Source organism: Pagrus major, chromosome 12, assembly GCF_040436345.1.
Source record: "Pagrus major chromosome 12, Pma_NU_1.0".
Taxonomy (NCBI): Eukaryota; Metazoa; Chordata; class Actinopteri; order Spariformes; family Sparidae; genus Pagrus; species Pagrus major.
Genome location: NC_133226.1, coordinates 26,752,461 through 26,770,232, shown reverse-complemented (window position 1 = coordinate 26,770,232; position 17,772 = coordinate 26,752,461).

The window sequence follows — 17,772 nt, the reverse complement described above, 5'->3', positions numbered from 1 at the left end:
AGAGTGAAGTGCAAACTTCTTCCAGCAAGTCCTCTCAAGACACACCGCAGGAGATGAACGAACCACAGCTCCAAGCGTACTCTGAGACGCTGCACAACATTCAGACTGAACTTGAGTGGCAGATTTCCAACAGCAAGGACACTGAGATCGAATTGGAGAAAGCGAAGGCCGAGATTGCGGACCTTAAAAAGGAAGTGGAGAACATGAAATTAGTAGTCCATGCTGAAAAGCAGCTGCGTGCAGTGGCTGAACACAACATTGAGAGAACTACTCAAAGCTGCCTGAAGGACATAGAAAGAGCTCGCGATGAGGCTCACACAAAAGCTGAACAGCTGGAGGCCGATCTTGTAAATGAGAGGGCTCAAGTTCAGATGCTGGCCAAGGAAAAGGAAACGGCTTGGAAGATTGCAGAAAGATCCCAGGCTTCCCAAAAAGCCCAGCTTGACGAGACCAGGAAGATCAAATTTGCCCTTAAAAAGGCAGAGGATCTGCTGGAGACTAAGCACTTCTGCTGGCAGCAGGAGAGAACCTCTCTGCTGGAGAAGATGGAGAAATCCAGAGCTCTCTATGAGGATCAGCTGGAGCAGCCGAAACACGAGATCAGCATCCTCATGGATACTCTGAGGAATGTTGAGCAGAAGGCGGAGAGTGAAGAGCTGGTGATGCAGGAGGAAAAGACAAACTACATTCAGGCCAGAGAAGGAATCAAGAAGGCTTTGCAGAAGTTTCAACAGGAAGCAGAGAAGACTTTGGTAAACACCATCAGACATAAGGAGGAGTTGCAGCCATCTCTCATGCAGTCCACAAGCAGTATTGAGAAGATGCAGAAGGAAAGGGAGGAGGAGTGGGAGGAGAAAGAAAGCTCCATGGAGTCCCAGCTGGAAGAGCCCACGAGCAAGAAGAAAAAGAAGAAGAAATGGTACAGCACCTTTTTCCCGTGCATAAAGCCACGCTCAGTTACTGAGGACGACTAAAAACCCTCCCTGAGCTACGACTGGTTTTCTCCGGGTGCTCTGGTTAGCCAATTTTAATTGAAGAAGAAATTCTTCAATTAAAAAAAAAAAGTCACATTAGTTCAGGCGTGTAAAACTGACCCATCACAAATATACAAGAACAAATGCACGTACACACCCAGCCGTCTGAGGAGAGCGGATCTAAGTAACAGAAAAACGAGAACGAAGGAAGTTAGTTCACAGGATAAGAAAGCAGAAATAAACTTGAGGAGATCTTGTTCTCGGAGCAGGAAGAAACAGAGAAGCCAGAGCAGAGACAACAAAGCAATCCAGCAGATGACAGCGCTGGAAGACGTGGAAAACAACTCTGAGAAGGCTGGACCTTCTTCCAGTGCATAGATCCACGCTCAGTTACTGAGAACGACTAAAAACCCTCCCTGAGCTACAACTGGTTTTCTCCGGGTGCTCTGGTTAGCCAACTTTAATTGAAGAAGAAATTCTTCAATTAAAAAAAAAAAGTAACATTAGTTCAGGCGTGTAAAACTGACCCATCACAAATATACAAGAACAAATGCAGGTACGCACCCAGCCGTCTGAGGAGAGCGGATCTCTCTCTGAACTGTCTTTCCCAAGGTTTCTTCCTGTGTCCTTTCAAGGTTGTTCTGAGGTTCATGGGGAGTTGTTCCTCGTCTTCTTAGAGAGCTTGGGCTGGGTACCTGTTTCTGATCTGGTTCCACAAGGCCCACTGTCACACCATCACCAACAAAAATAATATAATCATTCAGTTTGAGCATAACAAAAAAATAGCATGAAATGAGATCAAATAAAACATTTGCCTTAAAAAGTTTTTTTTTAAATGATGTCATGTTTGTCATTCAGCTGTTCTTGAGAATTTAAAGTTTGTTGTAAAGCTTTAACTACACACAGGTCATTTCACTGCAGAACCCGTGCTTTTACTTTGGACAGTTGAAGTACCTTCAGCAGATTATACCTTTACTTAATTAAGGTTTTGAATGCAGGACTTGTACTAAAGTGTTACGTAGTTGTACATAAATGAAGGCTCTGGTTTTATATAAATCGATCATTTCTTTAAGATTTCAACAGTATTTGTCCTTTGCCACTAAAATGTTGAGCTTTTAAGGCTTTCTTGTGTGTGCTGGTCATGTAACCATGGTAACTACAGGAGCCACACCACCCCACAGCGACGAAACAATAAGATAGCTAACCACTTAGAGGTGTCACGCTCCGGCCGAGGACCCACCCTCACGGCGTAGGGGTCTGCGTCGACGGCGTAGCTACGGCGTAGGTACGCCGTCGACCTGACGCAGAAGCATAAACTAAGCTTAAGTTGGTGACCTGGCTTGCCTGCGTGATCCATGCCAGGATTTTCCCTCTGCCCTGCCTTCTGTTTGACTGACAATTGAGGCATCCAATCACCGTTGCCTGCTGCTCCACACCTGATTTCACTCTCCTCGTCAGCCTTGGCTTTAAAGCCACACCAGAAATGACAGTCTTCACCAGAGTATCACGTCTGTTTCCCAGGAGACCCGCTCATGTATTGCCTCTTCTTTGGATACCTTTACTCTGACTGCCAAGCCGTTGCCAACCCTGCTTCTGTCCAGCCACGTGAGTCTAGCCAAGCCCCTTTGTACTGCTGCCTGTGTTTCCCCCTGCCTGCCTGTGTACCGATCTCTGCCTGTTTTTGACTCCTGGATTTTTTGCCCCAGCCCGCGAGTTTTTTGGATTTTCTAAGTTTGACTTTTTTCTTCTGTGGCCTGTGCCTGGCTTGAACTGCCTATGTTTGATGAACTGCCTTTGTTTGATGAACAGTAAATAAATTGCCTAACCATCATTCTGCTCCTGGGTCCACAAACTTTTCAGGCCTCACCAGCCCTGACAAGAGGACTCTGAATTATACAACTTATCATAGAAGTTATCAAAATATCTTTAGATTTGAATCCATGTAGCTACATTTGTGTTGGTTATAAAGCTCTGCATTCAGAGTCAAATGAGCAAAAATCATTTCTGTTAAATAAAATAAAACAACCCAAAGGAGTTTCTTAATCGATCAGTGTTGTATGTTATATGATTGAGTTATTTCATCAAAGGGCAATAATGAAATAAGATTGCGGGAAGGCATTCAGCCAGAGCTCCAACCTCATCACCCACAGCCGTAAACACAGGGACGACCGGCCCCACCGCTGTCCTCACTGCCTTAAAGGCTTCCAGCACAGAGTGGACATGCAGCAGCACCAGGAGCACCACTGCGCCTACCGCTGACTCAACATCTTCAGCCTTTTACCAGCAGAAACACACTCAGGACAGAAAGCTACCAACTGTGTTGTTGTTACCACAAAGTCAAAGCTTACATCCAAAGCTTACATTTAACTGTCTTTTAGGACACTGAGAGGAGAAAGATGCTGTCATTTCTCTGCTCTGAGGTTTCCAACACATTCATTTTACAGGTTTTTAGATTTTACAGGGACAATATGTAAGAACTGGTCACATATATTACATATTGTCCCTTTAATGCCCAAACAGACTAAATAAACAAACATTCTTATTTTCTTTATCTTGTCATGACTGAATAAACAAACTGACCTTAAAGGACAACACAATTTATACTGTTTTACTTTGTTTACATGTGGCGGACCCTGCCACCTTTCTAGCTTCAAACACTGTTCTGGGATCTTATATTCCTCTGAGAACAGCTTGTTTATTAACTCATGGAAAAAAATACATATGTTGAGTTTGTGTATTACCTCATTAATATTGTAAATATTACAATCCTGATTTTGAATTTCTTCTTCAAAACCACACAGTGCCCCTTTAATGTTTTAGTGCACTGGTATCGTTTTGGACAGTAAAGAGTAAAGTTTATTGTTAAACTGTAAAATATCCTGCCCCCTTTACATATCTCTATCACAAGCGTGTTTTAAGGGATCCTTGATGAAAAAAAATGTGCATATATTGGCTGATATAGCGATAATCGACTAAAACTAAATAAGCAAACTCTCTTTGTTTGCATGACTGAAAAAACAAAATGTCATACAGTTTGTTTATATGTGGTGGACCCTGCCACCTTTCTAGCTTCAAACAGTGTGCTTCTGTTGGTAACTCAGATTGTAACACGTTACATGACAAACCTGTTATATGTTATGAAATATTATTAGTAACGTGCTACATTACTCTATTACAGCTAAAAGAAATATATTACTGTAACGTGTTGATTTTCTAACATGTGACTCCTAACACTGATTATAAGTAATGATACATGCTTTAACCAGTTTCAAAATTACTGCATGACAAGCCTCATGGGAAACAAAACCAAATATCACAATATTTTTGACCAAATAGGCCCTACTTTTTGACGTCTCTGCTCTGTTTGTTACTTTAGGTCTCAAACCTGAGGTTAGCAGACATGCATTTTAATAGGACTAAATATATACACTTTGAAATAACATATAATTCAAAAAGGCCATTAAGTTTTTGTAAAACAACAAGCATTCTCATTGTTGCTATAGCAACAGAATGAAGAAGATCAAAGGAAGATCAAACAAAGATCAAAGGAAGATCAAAGGAAGATCAAAGGCAAATGTATTAAAGACTAGAATGTTGAAGTGTTAAATAGAAGAGATGACTTTATATTTGCCACTTTTGCTCAGATCACAGTTTAGTTCAGACACAGATATCTTTGTCGCAATGGAACGTAAACAGACTAACAGAAGAAAACGAAGGAACAGAAAAACGAGAACGAAGGAAGATAGTTCACAGGATAGGAAAGCAAAAATAAACTTGAGGAGATCTTGTTCTCGAAGCAGGAAGAGACAGAGAAGCCAGAGCAGAGATAACAAAGCGATCCAGCAGATGACAGCGCTGGAAGATGTGGAAAACAACTCTGAGCAGGCTGGACCTTCAGCTGCTTTGTTTTCCCATTGTGGACAACCTGAAGAGCAGAGTGAAGTGCAAACTTCTTCCAGCAAGTCCTCTCAAGACACACCGCAGGAGATGAACAGGTCGAAGAAACCACAGCTCCAAGCGTACTCTGAGACGCTGCACAACATTCAGACTGAACTTGAGTGGCAGATTTCCAACAGCAAGGACATTCAGATCGAATTGGAGAAAGCGAAGGCCGAGATTGCGGACCTTAAAAAGGAAGTGGAGGACATGAAATTAGTAGTCCATGCTGAAAAGCAGCTGCGTGCAGTGGCTGAACACAACACTGAGAGAACTACTCAAAGTTGCCTGAAGGACATAGAAAGAGCTCGCGATGAGGCTCACACAAAAGCTGAACAGCTGGAGGCCGATCTTGTAAATGAGAGGGCTCAAGTTCAGATGCTGGCCAAGGAAAAGGAAACGGCTTGGAAGATTGCAGAAAGATCCCAGGCTTCCCAAAAAGCCCAGCTTGAGGAGACCAGGAAGATCAAATTTGCCCTTAAAAAGGCAGAGGATCTGCTGGAGACTAAGCACCTCTGCTGGCAGCAGGAGAGAACCTCTCTGCTGGAGAAGATGGAGAAATCCAGAGCTCTCTATGAGGATCAGCTGGAGCAGCAGAAACACGAGATCAGCATCCTCATGGATACTCTGAGGAATGTTGAGCAGAAGGCGGAAAGTGAACAGCTGGTGATGCAGGAGGAAAAGACACACTACATTCAGGCCAGAGAAGGAATCAAGAAGGCGTTGCAGAAGTTTCAACAGGAAGCAGAGAAGACTTTGGTAAACACCATCAGACATAAGGAGGAGTTGCAGCCATCTCTCATGCAGTCCACAGACAGTATTGAGAAGATGCAGAAGGAAAGGGAGGAGGAGTGGGAGGAGAAAGAAAGCTCCATGGAGTCCCAGCTGGAAGAGCCCACGAGCAAGAAGAAAAAGAAGAAGACTGTGACTTTGGATGAAGCCATCAGACATCAGGAGGAGTTGCAGCCATCTCTCATGCAGTCCACAGGCAGTATTGAGAAGATGCAGAAGGAAAGGGAGGAGGAGAGGGAGGAGGAGAGGGAGGAGAAAGAAAGCTCCATGGAGTCCCAGCTGGAAGAGCCCACGAGCAAGAAGAAAAAGAAAAAGACTGTGACTTTGGATGAAGCCATCAGACATCAGGAGGAGTTGCAGCCATCTCTCATGCAGTCCACAGGCAGTATTGAGAAGATGCAGAAGGAAAGGGAGGAGGAGTGGGTGGTGATAGAAAGCTCCATGATGGCCCAGCTGGAAAAGCCCACGAGCAAGAAGAAAAAGAAGAAGACTGTGACTTTGGATGAAGCCATCAGACATAAGGAGGAGTTGCAGCCATCTCTCATGCAGTCCACAGACAGTATTGAGAAGATGCAGAAGGAAAGGGAGGAGGAGTGGGAGGAGAAAGAAAGCTCCATGGAGTCCCAGCTGAAAGAGCCCACGAGCAAGAAGAAAAAGAAGAAGACTGTGACTTTGGATGAAGCCATCAGACATAAGGAAGAGTTGCAGCCATCTCTCATGCAGTCCACAGACAGTATTGAGAAGATGCAGCAGGAAAGGGAGGAGGAGTGGGTGGTGATAGAAAGCTCCATGAGGTCCCAGCTGGAAGAGCCCACGAGCAAGAAGAAAAAGAAGAAGAAATGGTACAGCATCTTTTTCCCGTGCATATTTCCACGCTCAGTTACTGAGGACGACTAAAAACCCTCCCTGAGCTACAGCTGGTTTTCTCCGGGTACTCCGGTTAGCCAATTTTAATTGAAGAAAAAATTCTTCAATTAAAAGAAAAAATTTACATTAGTTCAGGCGTGTAAAACTGACCCATCACAAATATACAAGAACAAATGCACGTACACACCCAGCCGTCTGAGGAGAGCGGATCTAAGTAACAGAAAAACGAGAACGAAGGAAGTTAGTTCACAGGATAAGAAAGCAGAAATAAACTTGAGGAGATCTTGTTCTCGGAGCAGGAAGAGACAGAGAAGCCAGAGCAGAGACAATAAAGCGGTCCAGCAGATGACAGCGCTGGAAGACGTGGAAAACAACTCTGAGAAGGCTGGACCTTCTTCCAATGCATAGATCCACGCTCAGTTACTGAGAACGACTAAAAACCCTCCCTGAGCTACAACTGGTTTTCTCCGGGTACTCCGGTTAGCCAATTTTAATTGAAGAAGAAATTCTTCAATTAAAAGAAAAAAGTTACATTAGTTCAGGTGTGTAAAACTGACCCATCACAAATATACAAGAACAAATGCACGTACACACCCAGCCGTCTGAGGAGAGCGGATCTAAGTAACAGAAAAACGGGAACGAAGGAAGTTAGTTCACAGGATAAGAAAGCAGAAATAAACTTGAGGAGATCTTGTTCTCGGAGCAGGAAGAGACAGAGAAGCCAGAGCAGAGACAACAAAGCGGTCCAGCAGATGACAGCGCTGGAAGACGTGGAAAACAACTCTGAGAAGGCTGGACCTTCTTCCAATGCATAGATCCACGCTCAGTTACTGAGAACGACTAAAAACCCTCCCTGAGCTACAACTGGTTTTCTCCGGGTACTCCGGTTAGCCAATTTTAATTGAAGAAGAAATTCTTCAATTAAAAGAAAAAAGTTACATTAGTTCAGGTGTGTAAAACTGACCCATCACAAATATACAAGAACAAATGCACGTACACACCCAGCCGTCTGAGGAGAGCGGATCTAAGTAACAGAAAAACGAGAACGAAGGAAGTTAGTTCACAGGATAAGAAAGCAGAAATAAACTTGAGGAGATCTTGTTCTCGGACCAGGAAGATCAAATTTGCCCTTAAAAAGGCAGAGGATCTGCTGGAGACCGAGCACCTCTGCTGGCAGCAGGAGAGAACCTCTCTGCTGGAGAAGATGGAGAAATCCAGAGCTCTCTATGAGGATCAGCTGGAGCAGCAGAAACATGAGATCAGCATCCTCATGGATACTCTGAGGAATGTTGAGCAGAAGGCGGAGAGTGAACAGCTGGTGATGCAGGAGGAAAAGACAAACTACATTCAGGCCAGAGAAGGAATCAAGAAGGCTTTGCACAAGTTTCAACAGGAAGCAGAGAAGACTTTGGTAAACACCATCAGACATAAGGAGGAGTTGCAGCCATCTCTCATGCAGTCCACAGACAGTATTGAGAAGATGCAGAAGGAAAGGGAGGAGGAGTGGGAGGAGAAAGAAAGCTCCATGGAGTCCCAGCTGAAAGAGCCCACGAGCAAGAAGAAAAAGAAGAAGAAATGGTACAGCATCCTTTTCCTGTGCATATTTCCACGCTCAGTTACTGAGGACGACTAAAAACCCTCCCTGAGCTACAACTGGTTTTCTCCGGGTACTCCGGTTAGCCAATTTTAATTGAAGAAGAAATTCTTCAATTAAAAGAAAAAAGTTACATTAGTTCAGGTGTGTAAAACTGACCCATCACAAATATACAAGAACAAATGCACGTACACACCCAGCCGTCTGAGGAGAGCGGATCTAAGTAACAGAAAAACGAGAACGAAGGAAGTTAGTTCACAGGATAAGAAAGCAGAAATAAACTTGAGGAGATCTTGTTCTCGGAGCAGGAAGAGACAGAGAAGCCAGAGCAGAGACAATAAAGCGGTCCAGCAGATGACAGCGCTGGAAGACGTGGAAAACAACTCTGAGAAGGCTGGACCTTCTTCCAATGCATAGATCCACGCTCAGTTACTGAGAACGACTAAAAACCCTCCCTGAGCTACAACTGGTTTTCTCCGGGTACTCCGGTTAGCCAATTTTAATTGAAGAAGAAATTCTTCAATTAAAAGAAAAAAGTTACATTAGTTCAGGTGTGTAAAACTGACCCATCACAAATATACAAGAACAAATGCACGTACACACCCAGCCGTCTGAGGAGAGCGGATCTAAGTAACAGAAAAACGGGAACGAAGGAAGTTAGTTCACAGGATAAGAAAGCAGAAATAAACTTGAGGAGATCTTGTTCTCGGAGCAGGAAGAGACAGAGAAGCCAGAGCAGAGACAACAAAGCGGTCCAGCAGATGACAGCGCTGGAAGACGTGGAAAACAACTCTGAGAAGGCTGGACCTTCTTCCAATGCATAGATCCACGCTCAGTTACTGAGAACGACTAAAAACCCTCCCTGAGCTACAACTGGTTTTCTCCGGGTACTCCGGTTAGCCAATTTTAATTGAAGAAGAAATTCTTCAATTAAAAGAAAAAAGTTACATTAGTTCAGGTGTGTAAAACTGACCCATCACAAATATACAAGAACAAATGCACGTACACACCCAGCCGTCTGAGGAGAGCGGATCTAAGTAACAGAAAAACGAGAACGAAGGAAGTTAGTTCACAGGATAAGAAAGCAGAAATAAACTTGAGGAGATCTTGTTCTCGGACCAGGAAGATCAAATTTGCCCTTAAAAAGGCAGAGGATCTGCTGGAGACCGAGCACCTCTGCTGGCAGCAGGAGAGAACCTCTCTGCTGGAGAAGATGGAGAAATCCAGAGCTCTCTATGAGGATCAGCTGGAGCAGCAGAAACATGAGATCAGCATCCTCATGGATACTCTGAGGAATGTTGAGCAGAAGGCGGAGAGTGAACAGCTGGTGATGCAGGAGGAAAAGACAAACTACATTCAGGCCAGAGAAGGAATCAAGAAGGCTTTGCACAAGTTTCAACAGGAAGCAGAGAAGACTTTGGTAAACACCATCAGACATAAGGAGGAGTTGCAGCCATCTCTCATGCAGTCCACAGACAGTATTGAGAAGATGCAGAAGGAAAGGGAGGAGGAGTGGGAGGAGAAAGAAAGCTCCATGGAGTCCCAGCTGGAAGAGCCCACGAGCAAGAAGAAAAAGAAGAAGACTGTGACTTTGGATGAAGCCATCAGACATCAGGAGGAGTTGCAGCCATCTCTCATGCAGTCCACAGACAGTATTGAGAAGATGCAGAAGGAAAGGGAGGAGGAGTGGGAGGAGAAAGACAGCTCCATGGAGTCCCAGCTGGAAGAGCCCACGAGCAAGAAGAAAAAGAAGAAGAAATGGTACAGCACCCTTTTCCTGTGCATATTTCCACGCTCAGTTACTGAGGACGACTAAAAACCCTCCCTGAGCTACAACTGGTTTTCTCCGGGTACTCCGGTTAGCCAATTTTAATTGAAGAAGAAATTCTTCAATTAAAAGAAAAAAGTTACATTAGTTCAGGTGTGTAAAACTGACCCATCACAAATATACAAGAACAAATGCACGTACACACCCAGCCATCTGAGGAGAGCGGATCTAAGTAACAGAAAAACGGGAACGAAGGAAGTTAGTTCACAGGATAAGAAAGCAGAAATAAACTTGAGGAGATCTTGTTCTCGGAGCAGGAAGAGACAGAGAAGCCAGAGCAGAGACAACAAAGCGGTCCAGCAGATGACAGCGCTGGAAGACGTGGAAAACAACTCTGAGAAGGCTGGACCTTCTTCCAATGCATAGATCCACGCTCAGTTACTGAGAACGACTAAAAACCCTCCCTGAGCTACAACTGGTTTTCTCCGGGTACTCCGGTTAGCCAATTTTAATTGAAGAAGAAATTCTTCAATTAAAAGAAAAAAGTTACATTAGTTCAGGCATATAAAACTGACCCATCACAAATATACAAGAACAAATGCACGTACACACCCAGCCGTCTGAGGAGAGCGGATCTAAGTAACAGAAAAACGAGAACGAAGGAAGTTAGTTCACAGGATAAGAAAGCAGAAATAAACTTGATGAGATCTTGTTCTCAGACCAGGAAGATCAAATTTGCCCTTAAAAAGGCAGAGGATCTGCTGGAGACCGAGCACCTCTGCTGGCAGCAGGAGAGAACCTCTCTGCTGGAGAAGATGGAGAAATACAGAGCTCTCTATGAGGATCAGCTGGAGCAGCCGAAACACGAGATCAGCATCCTCATGGATACTCTGAGGAATGTTGAGCAGAAGGCGGAGAGTGAACAGCTGGTGATGCAGGAGGAAAAGACACACTACATTCAGGCCAGAGAAGGAATCAAGAAGGCTTTGCACAAGTTTCAACAGGAAGCAGAGAAGACTTTGGTAAACACCATCAGACATAAGGAGGAGTTGCAGCCATCTCTCATGCAGTCCACAGACAGTATTGAGAAGATGCAGAAGGAAAGGGAGGAGGAGTGGGAGGAGAAAGAAAGCTCCATGGAGTCCCAGCTGGAAGAGCCCACGAGCAAGAAGAAAAAGAAGAAGAAATGGTACAGCACCCTTTTCCTGTGCATATTTCCACGCTCAGTTACTGAGGACGACTAAAAACCCTCCCTGAGCTACAACTGGTTTTCTCCGGGTATTCCGGTTAGCCAATTTTAATTGAAGAAGAAATTCTTCAATTAAAAGAAAAAAGTTACATTAGTTCAGGCATATAAAACTGACCCATCACAAATTTGGAGTACCCGGTTTTCTCCGGGTACTCCATCCATCCATCCATCCATCCATTTTCTACCGCTTATCCGCGGCCGGGTTGCGGGGGCAGCTGCCTGAGCAGGGACACCCAGACTTCCCTCTCCCCGGACACTTCCTCCAGCTCCTCCGGGAGGACCCCAAGGCGTTCCCAGGCCAGCCGGGCGACATAGTCACTCCAGCGTGTCCTGGGTCTTCCTCGGGGTCTCCTCCTCCCGGTGGGGCATCCGATACAGATGCCCGAGCCACCTCAGCTGGCTCCTCTCGATGTGGAGGAGCAGCGGCTCTACTCCGAGCTCCTCCCGTGTGACAGAGCTCCTCACCCTATCTCTAAGGGAGCGCCCTGCCACCCTGCGGAGGAAACTCATTTCGGCCGCTTGTATCCGGGATATTATTCTTTCGGTCACGACCCAAATTTCATGACCATAGGCGAGGGTAGGAACGTAGATTGACCGGTAAATCGAGAGCTTCGCCTCTCGGCTCAGCTCTCTCTTCACCACGACAGACCGATACAACGGCCGCATTACTGCGGCCGCCGCACCGATCCGCCTGTCAATCTCGCGCTCCATCCTTCCCTCACTCGTGAACAACACCCCGAGATACTTGAACTCCTCCACTTGAGGCAGGAACTCTCCCCCAACCCGGAGGGGACAAGCCACCTTTTTCCGGTCGAGAACCATCGCCTCAGACTTGGAGGTGCTGATTCTCATCCCAGCTGCTTCACACTCGGCTGCAAACCGCCCCAGGACATGCTGGAGGTCCCGGCTCGAAAAGCAGGGATGAAATCCAGTGGCTCCCGAACCAGATCCCCTCCGGCCCATGACTGCCCCTACAAATTCTGTCCATAAAAATAATGAACAGAACCGGTGACAAAGGGCAGCCCTGCCGGAGTCCAACATGCACCGGAAACAGGTCTGACTTACTGCCGGCAATGCGAACCAAGCTCCTGCTCCAGTCATACAGGGACCATACAGCCCTTAGCAGAGGGCCCCCAACCCTGTACTCCCGAAGCACCTCCCACAGAATGCCACGAGGGACACGGTCGAATGCCTTCTCCAAGTCCACAAAACACATGTGGACTGGTTGGGCAACTCCCATGAACCCTCCAGCACCCTGCGGAGGGTATAGAGCTGGTCCAGTGTTCCACGGCCAGGACGAAAACCGCATTGTTCCTCCTGAATCCGAGGTTCAACTATCGGCTGAATTCTCCTCTCCAGTACCCTGGAATAGACTTTACCAGGGAGGCTGAGGAGTGTGATCCCCCGATAGTTGGAACACACCCTCCGGTCCCCCTTTTTGAATAGAGGGACCACCACCCCGGTCTGCCAGTCCAGAGGCACTGTCCCCAACTGCCACGCGATGTTGCAGAGACGTGTCAACCAAGACAGCCCCACAACATCCAGAGACTTGAGGTACTCAGGGTGGATCTCATCCACCCCCGGTGCTTTGCCACCGGGCATCTTCCAGACTACCTCGGTGACTTCGGCTTGGGTGATGAATGGATCAACCTCCGAGTCCCCAGCCTCTGCTTCCTCTATGGAAGGCGTGTCAGTGGGATTGAGGAGATCCTCGAAGTATTCCTTCCACCGCCCGACGATATCCCCAGTCGAGGTCAACAGCTCCCCACCTCCACTGTAAACAGTGTTGGTGGAGGGCTGCTTCCCCTTTCTAAGGCGCCGGATGGTTTGCCAGAATTTCCTCGAGGCCGACCGGTAGTCCTCCTCCATGGCCTCCCCGAACTTTTCCCAGACCCGAGCCTTTGCTTCCGCGACCTCCCGTGCTGCAGCACGCTTGGCCTGCCGGTACCCGTCAGCTGCCTCAGGAGTCCCCCAAGCCAACCAGGCTCGATAGGACTCCTTCTTCAGCTTGACAGCATCCCTTACTGTCGTTGTCCACCACCGGGTTCGGGGATTGCCGCCACGACAGGCACCGGAGACCTTACGGCCACAGCTTCGAACAGCCGCGTCAACAATGGAAGCGGAGAACAAGGCCCATTCGGACTCAATGTCCCCAGCCTCCCTCGGGATCTGGTCTCCCGGAGGTGGGAGTTGAAGACCTCCCCGACAGAGGGTTCCACCAGACGTTCCCAGCAGACCCTCACAGTACGTTTGGGTCTGCCAAGTCTGTCCAGCTTCCTCCCCTGCCAGCGGATCCAACTCACCACCAGGTGGTGATCAGTTGACAGCTCAGCCCCTCTCTTCACCCGAGTGTCCAAGACATACGGCCAGAGGTCAGATGACACGACCACAAAGTCGATCATTGACCTCCGGCCTAGGGTGTCCTGGTGCCATGTGCACTGATGAACACCCTTATGCTTGAACATGGTGTTTGTTATGGACAAACTGTGGCTAGCACAGAAGTCCAACAACAGAACACCACTCGGGTTCAGATCGGGGAGGCCGTTCCTCCCAATCACACCCCTCCAGGTAACACTGTTGCTGCCCACGTGAGCATTGAAGTCCCCCAGTAGAACGATGAAGTCCCCAATTAGAGCACTCTCCAGTACCCCTCCCAGGGACTCCAAGAAGGCCAGGTACTCTGCACTGCCGTTTGGCCCGTAGGCCGAAACAACAGTGAGAGACCTATCCCCGACCTGAAGGCGCAGGAAAATGACCCTCTCGTCCCCCGGGGAAAACTCCAACACATGGCGGCTGAGCTGGGGAGCTATGAGCAAGCCCACACCAGCTCGTCGCCTCTCACCGCGGGCAACTCCAGAGTAGAAGAGAGTCCAGCCTCTCTCAAGGAGTTGGGTCCCAGAGCCCAGACTGTGCGTTGAGGCAAGCCCGACTATCTCTAGCCGGTAGCGCTCAACCTCCCGCACCAGTTCAGGCTCTTTCCCCCTCAGCGAGGTGACATTCCATGTCCCCATGGCTAGAGTCACCGTCCAGGGATTGGGTCGCTGGGGCACCCGCCCAGGACAGCCACCCAAATCGCACCGCACCAGCCCCTTCTGAACCCTCCTGTGGGTGGTGGGCCTACTGGAGGGCGGGGCCACGTCGCTCCTTCGGGCTGACCCGGCCACCAGGCGCTCGCCTGTGAGCCCCAACCCCGGGCCTGGCTCCAGGGTGGGGCCCCGGTGACGCCATTCCGGGCGACGTAAACTTCCTTGATGTAATGTCTGTCATAGGGGGCTTTGGAACTGCTCTTAGTCTGACCTGTCACCTAGGGCCTGTTTGCCTTGGGAGACCCTACCAGGGGCATTAAGCCCCGGACAACATAGCTTCTAGGATCATTCAGGTGCTCAAACCCCTCCACCACGGTAAGGTGTCGGTTCAAGGAGGAGTACTCCGGTTAGCCAATTTTAATTGAAGAAGAAATTCTTCAATTAAAAGAAAAAAGTTACATTAGTTCAGGTGTGTAAAACTGACCCATCACAAATATACAAGAACAAATGCACGTACACACCCAGCCGTCTGAGGAGAGCGGATCTAAGTAACAGGAACGAAGGAAGTTAGTTCACAGGATAAGAAAGCAGAAATAAACTTGAGGAGATCTTGTTCTCGGAGCAGGAAGAGACAGAGAAGCCAGAGCAGAGACAACAAAGCGGTCCAGCAGATGACAGCGCTGGAAGACATGGAAAACAACTCTGAGAAGGCTGGACCTTCTTCCAATGCATAGATCCATGCTCAGTTACTGAGAACGACTAAAAACCCTCCCTGAGCTACAACTGGTTTTCTCCGGGTGCTCTGGTTAGCCAACTTTAATTGAAGAAGAAATTCTTCAATTAAAAGAAAAAAGTTACATTAGTTCAGGCGTGTAAAACTGACCCATCAACAAATATACAAGAACAAATGCACGTACACACCCAGCCATCTGAGGAGAGGGGATCTCTCTCTGAATTGCCTTTCCCAAGGTTTCTTCCTGTGTCCTTTCAAGGTTGTTCTGAGGTTCATGGGGAGTTGTTCCTCGTCTTCTTAGAGAGCTTGGGCTGGGTACCTGTTCCTGATCTGGATCCGCAAGGCCCACTGTCACACCATCACCAACAAAAATAATATAATCATTCAGTTTGGGCATAACAAAAAAAAAAAAAATAGCATAAAATGAGATCAAATAAAACATTTGCCTTAAAAAGTTTTTTTTAAATGATGTCATGTTTGTCATTCAGCTGTTCTTGAGAATTTAAAGTTTGTTGTAAAGCTTTAACTACACACAGGTCATTTCACTGCAGAACCCGTGCTTTTACTTTGGACAGTTGAAGTACCTTCAGCAGATTATACCTTTACTTAATTAAGGTTTTGAATGCAGGACTTGTACTAAAGTGTTACGTAGTTGTACATAAATGAAGGCTCTGGTTTTATATAAATCGATCATTTCTTTATGATTTCAACAGTATTTGTCCTTTGCCACTAAAATGTTGAGCTTTAAAGGCTTTCTTGTGTGTGCTGGTCATGTAACCATGGCAACTACAGGAGCCACACCACCCCACAGCGACGAAACAATAAGATAGCTAACCACTTAGAGGACTCTGAATTATACAACTTATCATACAAGTTATCAAAATATCTTTAGATTTGAATCCATGTAGCTACATTTGTGTTGGTTATAAAGCTCTGCATTCAGAGTCAAATAAGCAAAAATCATTTCTGTTAAATAAAATAAAACGACCCAAAGGAGTTTCTTAATCGATCAGTGTTGTATGTTATATGATTGAGTTATTTCATCAAAGGGCAATAATGAAATAAGATTGTGGGAAGGCATTCAGAATCAGAACCAGAATCAGAATCAGAATTCCTTTATTTGTCCCGCAAATGGGGAAATTTCTTAGTCACAGCAGCCAAAGGACAGTATCACACTAAACAATAATAAAAAGTAAAAAATACACAATATAATAAGAAGATAAGAAATAGAATTAACTCATATATACATAGTATTTACAATATGAACTTAGTATTTATAATATGAATGGTGTAAGTATAAACAGTTCGGTATTTTTATTTACAAATAATAAATAATAAATATGGGTATTAAAAATTGTCCAATTAGTGCAAACCAAAATGTATGTGGATATGTGTAGAGTTGTTTGTATTGCACAGTGCACATGTGAGGTCTACTGGGAGCAGTGCTGGTTGTACAGTCTAACAGCAGCAGGAAGGAAGGACCTGCGATACCTCTCCTTCACACACTTGGGGTGTATCAGCCTGTCGCTGAAGGAGCTGACCAGTGCGGTGATAGTGACCTGCAGGGGGTGGGACTCCTTCACCAGCAGCGATGACAGCTTGTCCATCATCCTGCTCTCTCCCACCAACTGCACTGGGTCAAGAGGGCGCCCCAGGATGGAGCTGCCTTCTTGATAAGTTTATCAAGTCTCTTCCTATCTGCTGCGAGATGCTGCTGCTCCAGCAGACTACACCAGAGCCAGCCAGAGCTCCAACCTCATCACCCACAGCCGTAAACACAGGGACGACTGGCCCCACCGCTGTCCTCGCTGCCTCAAAGGCTTCCAGCACAGAGTGGACATGCAGCAGCACCAGGAGCACCACTGCGCCTACCGCTGACTCAACATCTGCAGCCTTTTACCAGCAGAAACACACTCAGGACAGAAAGCTACCAACTGTGTTGTTGTTACCACAAAGTCAAAGCTTACATCCAAAGCTTACATTTAACTGTCTTTTAGGACACTGAGAGGAGAAAGATGCTGTCATTTCTCTGCTCTGAGGTTTCCAACACATTCATTTTACAGGTTTTTAGATTTTACAGGGACAATATGTAAGAACTGGTCACATATATTACATATTGTCCCTTTAATGCCCAAACAGACTAAATAAACAAACATTCTTATTTTCTTTATCTTGTCATGACTGAATAAACAAACTGACCTTAAAGGACAACACAATTTATACTGTTTTACTTTGTTTACATGTGGCGGACCCTGCCACCTTTCTAGCTTCAAACACTGTTCTGGGACCTTATATTCCTCTGAGAGCAGCTTGTTTATTAACTCATGGAAAAAAAATACATATGTTGAGTTTGTGTATTACCTCATTAATATTGTAAATATTACAATTCTTCTTCTTCAAAACCACACGGTGCCCCTTTAATGTTTTAGTGCACTGGTATCGTTTTGGACAGTAAAGAGTAAAGTTTATTGTTAAACTGTAAAATATCCTGCCCCCTTTACATATCTCTATCACAAGCGTGTTTTAAGGGATCCTTGATGAAAAAAAATGTGCATATATTGGCTGATATAGCGATAATCGACTAAAACTAAATAAGCAAACTCTCTTTGTTTGCATGACTGAAAAAATAGAATAGAATAGATATACTTTATTGATCCCAAGCTGGGAAATTAAGGTGTAGCAGCAGCATTACACACAGAGACGAATGACAACACAGTGAAATAAAAAGTACAACCTAGACATATTAACATAGCAATATAAAATGTAATATAAAAAATGTATATATACAAAAAATATGTACACAAGCAGTATTAATTGTAGTGTAAAAAGTGCA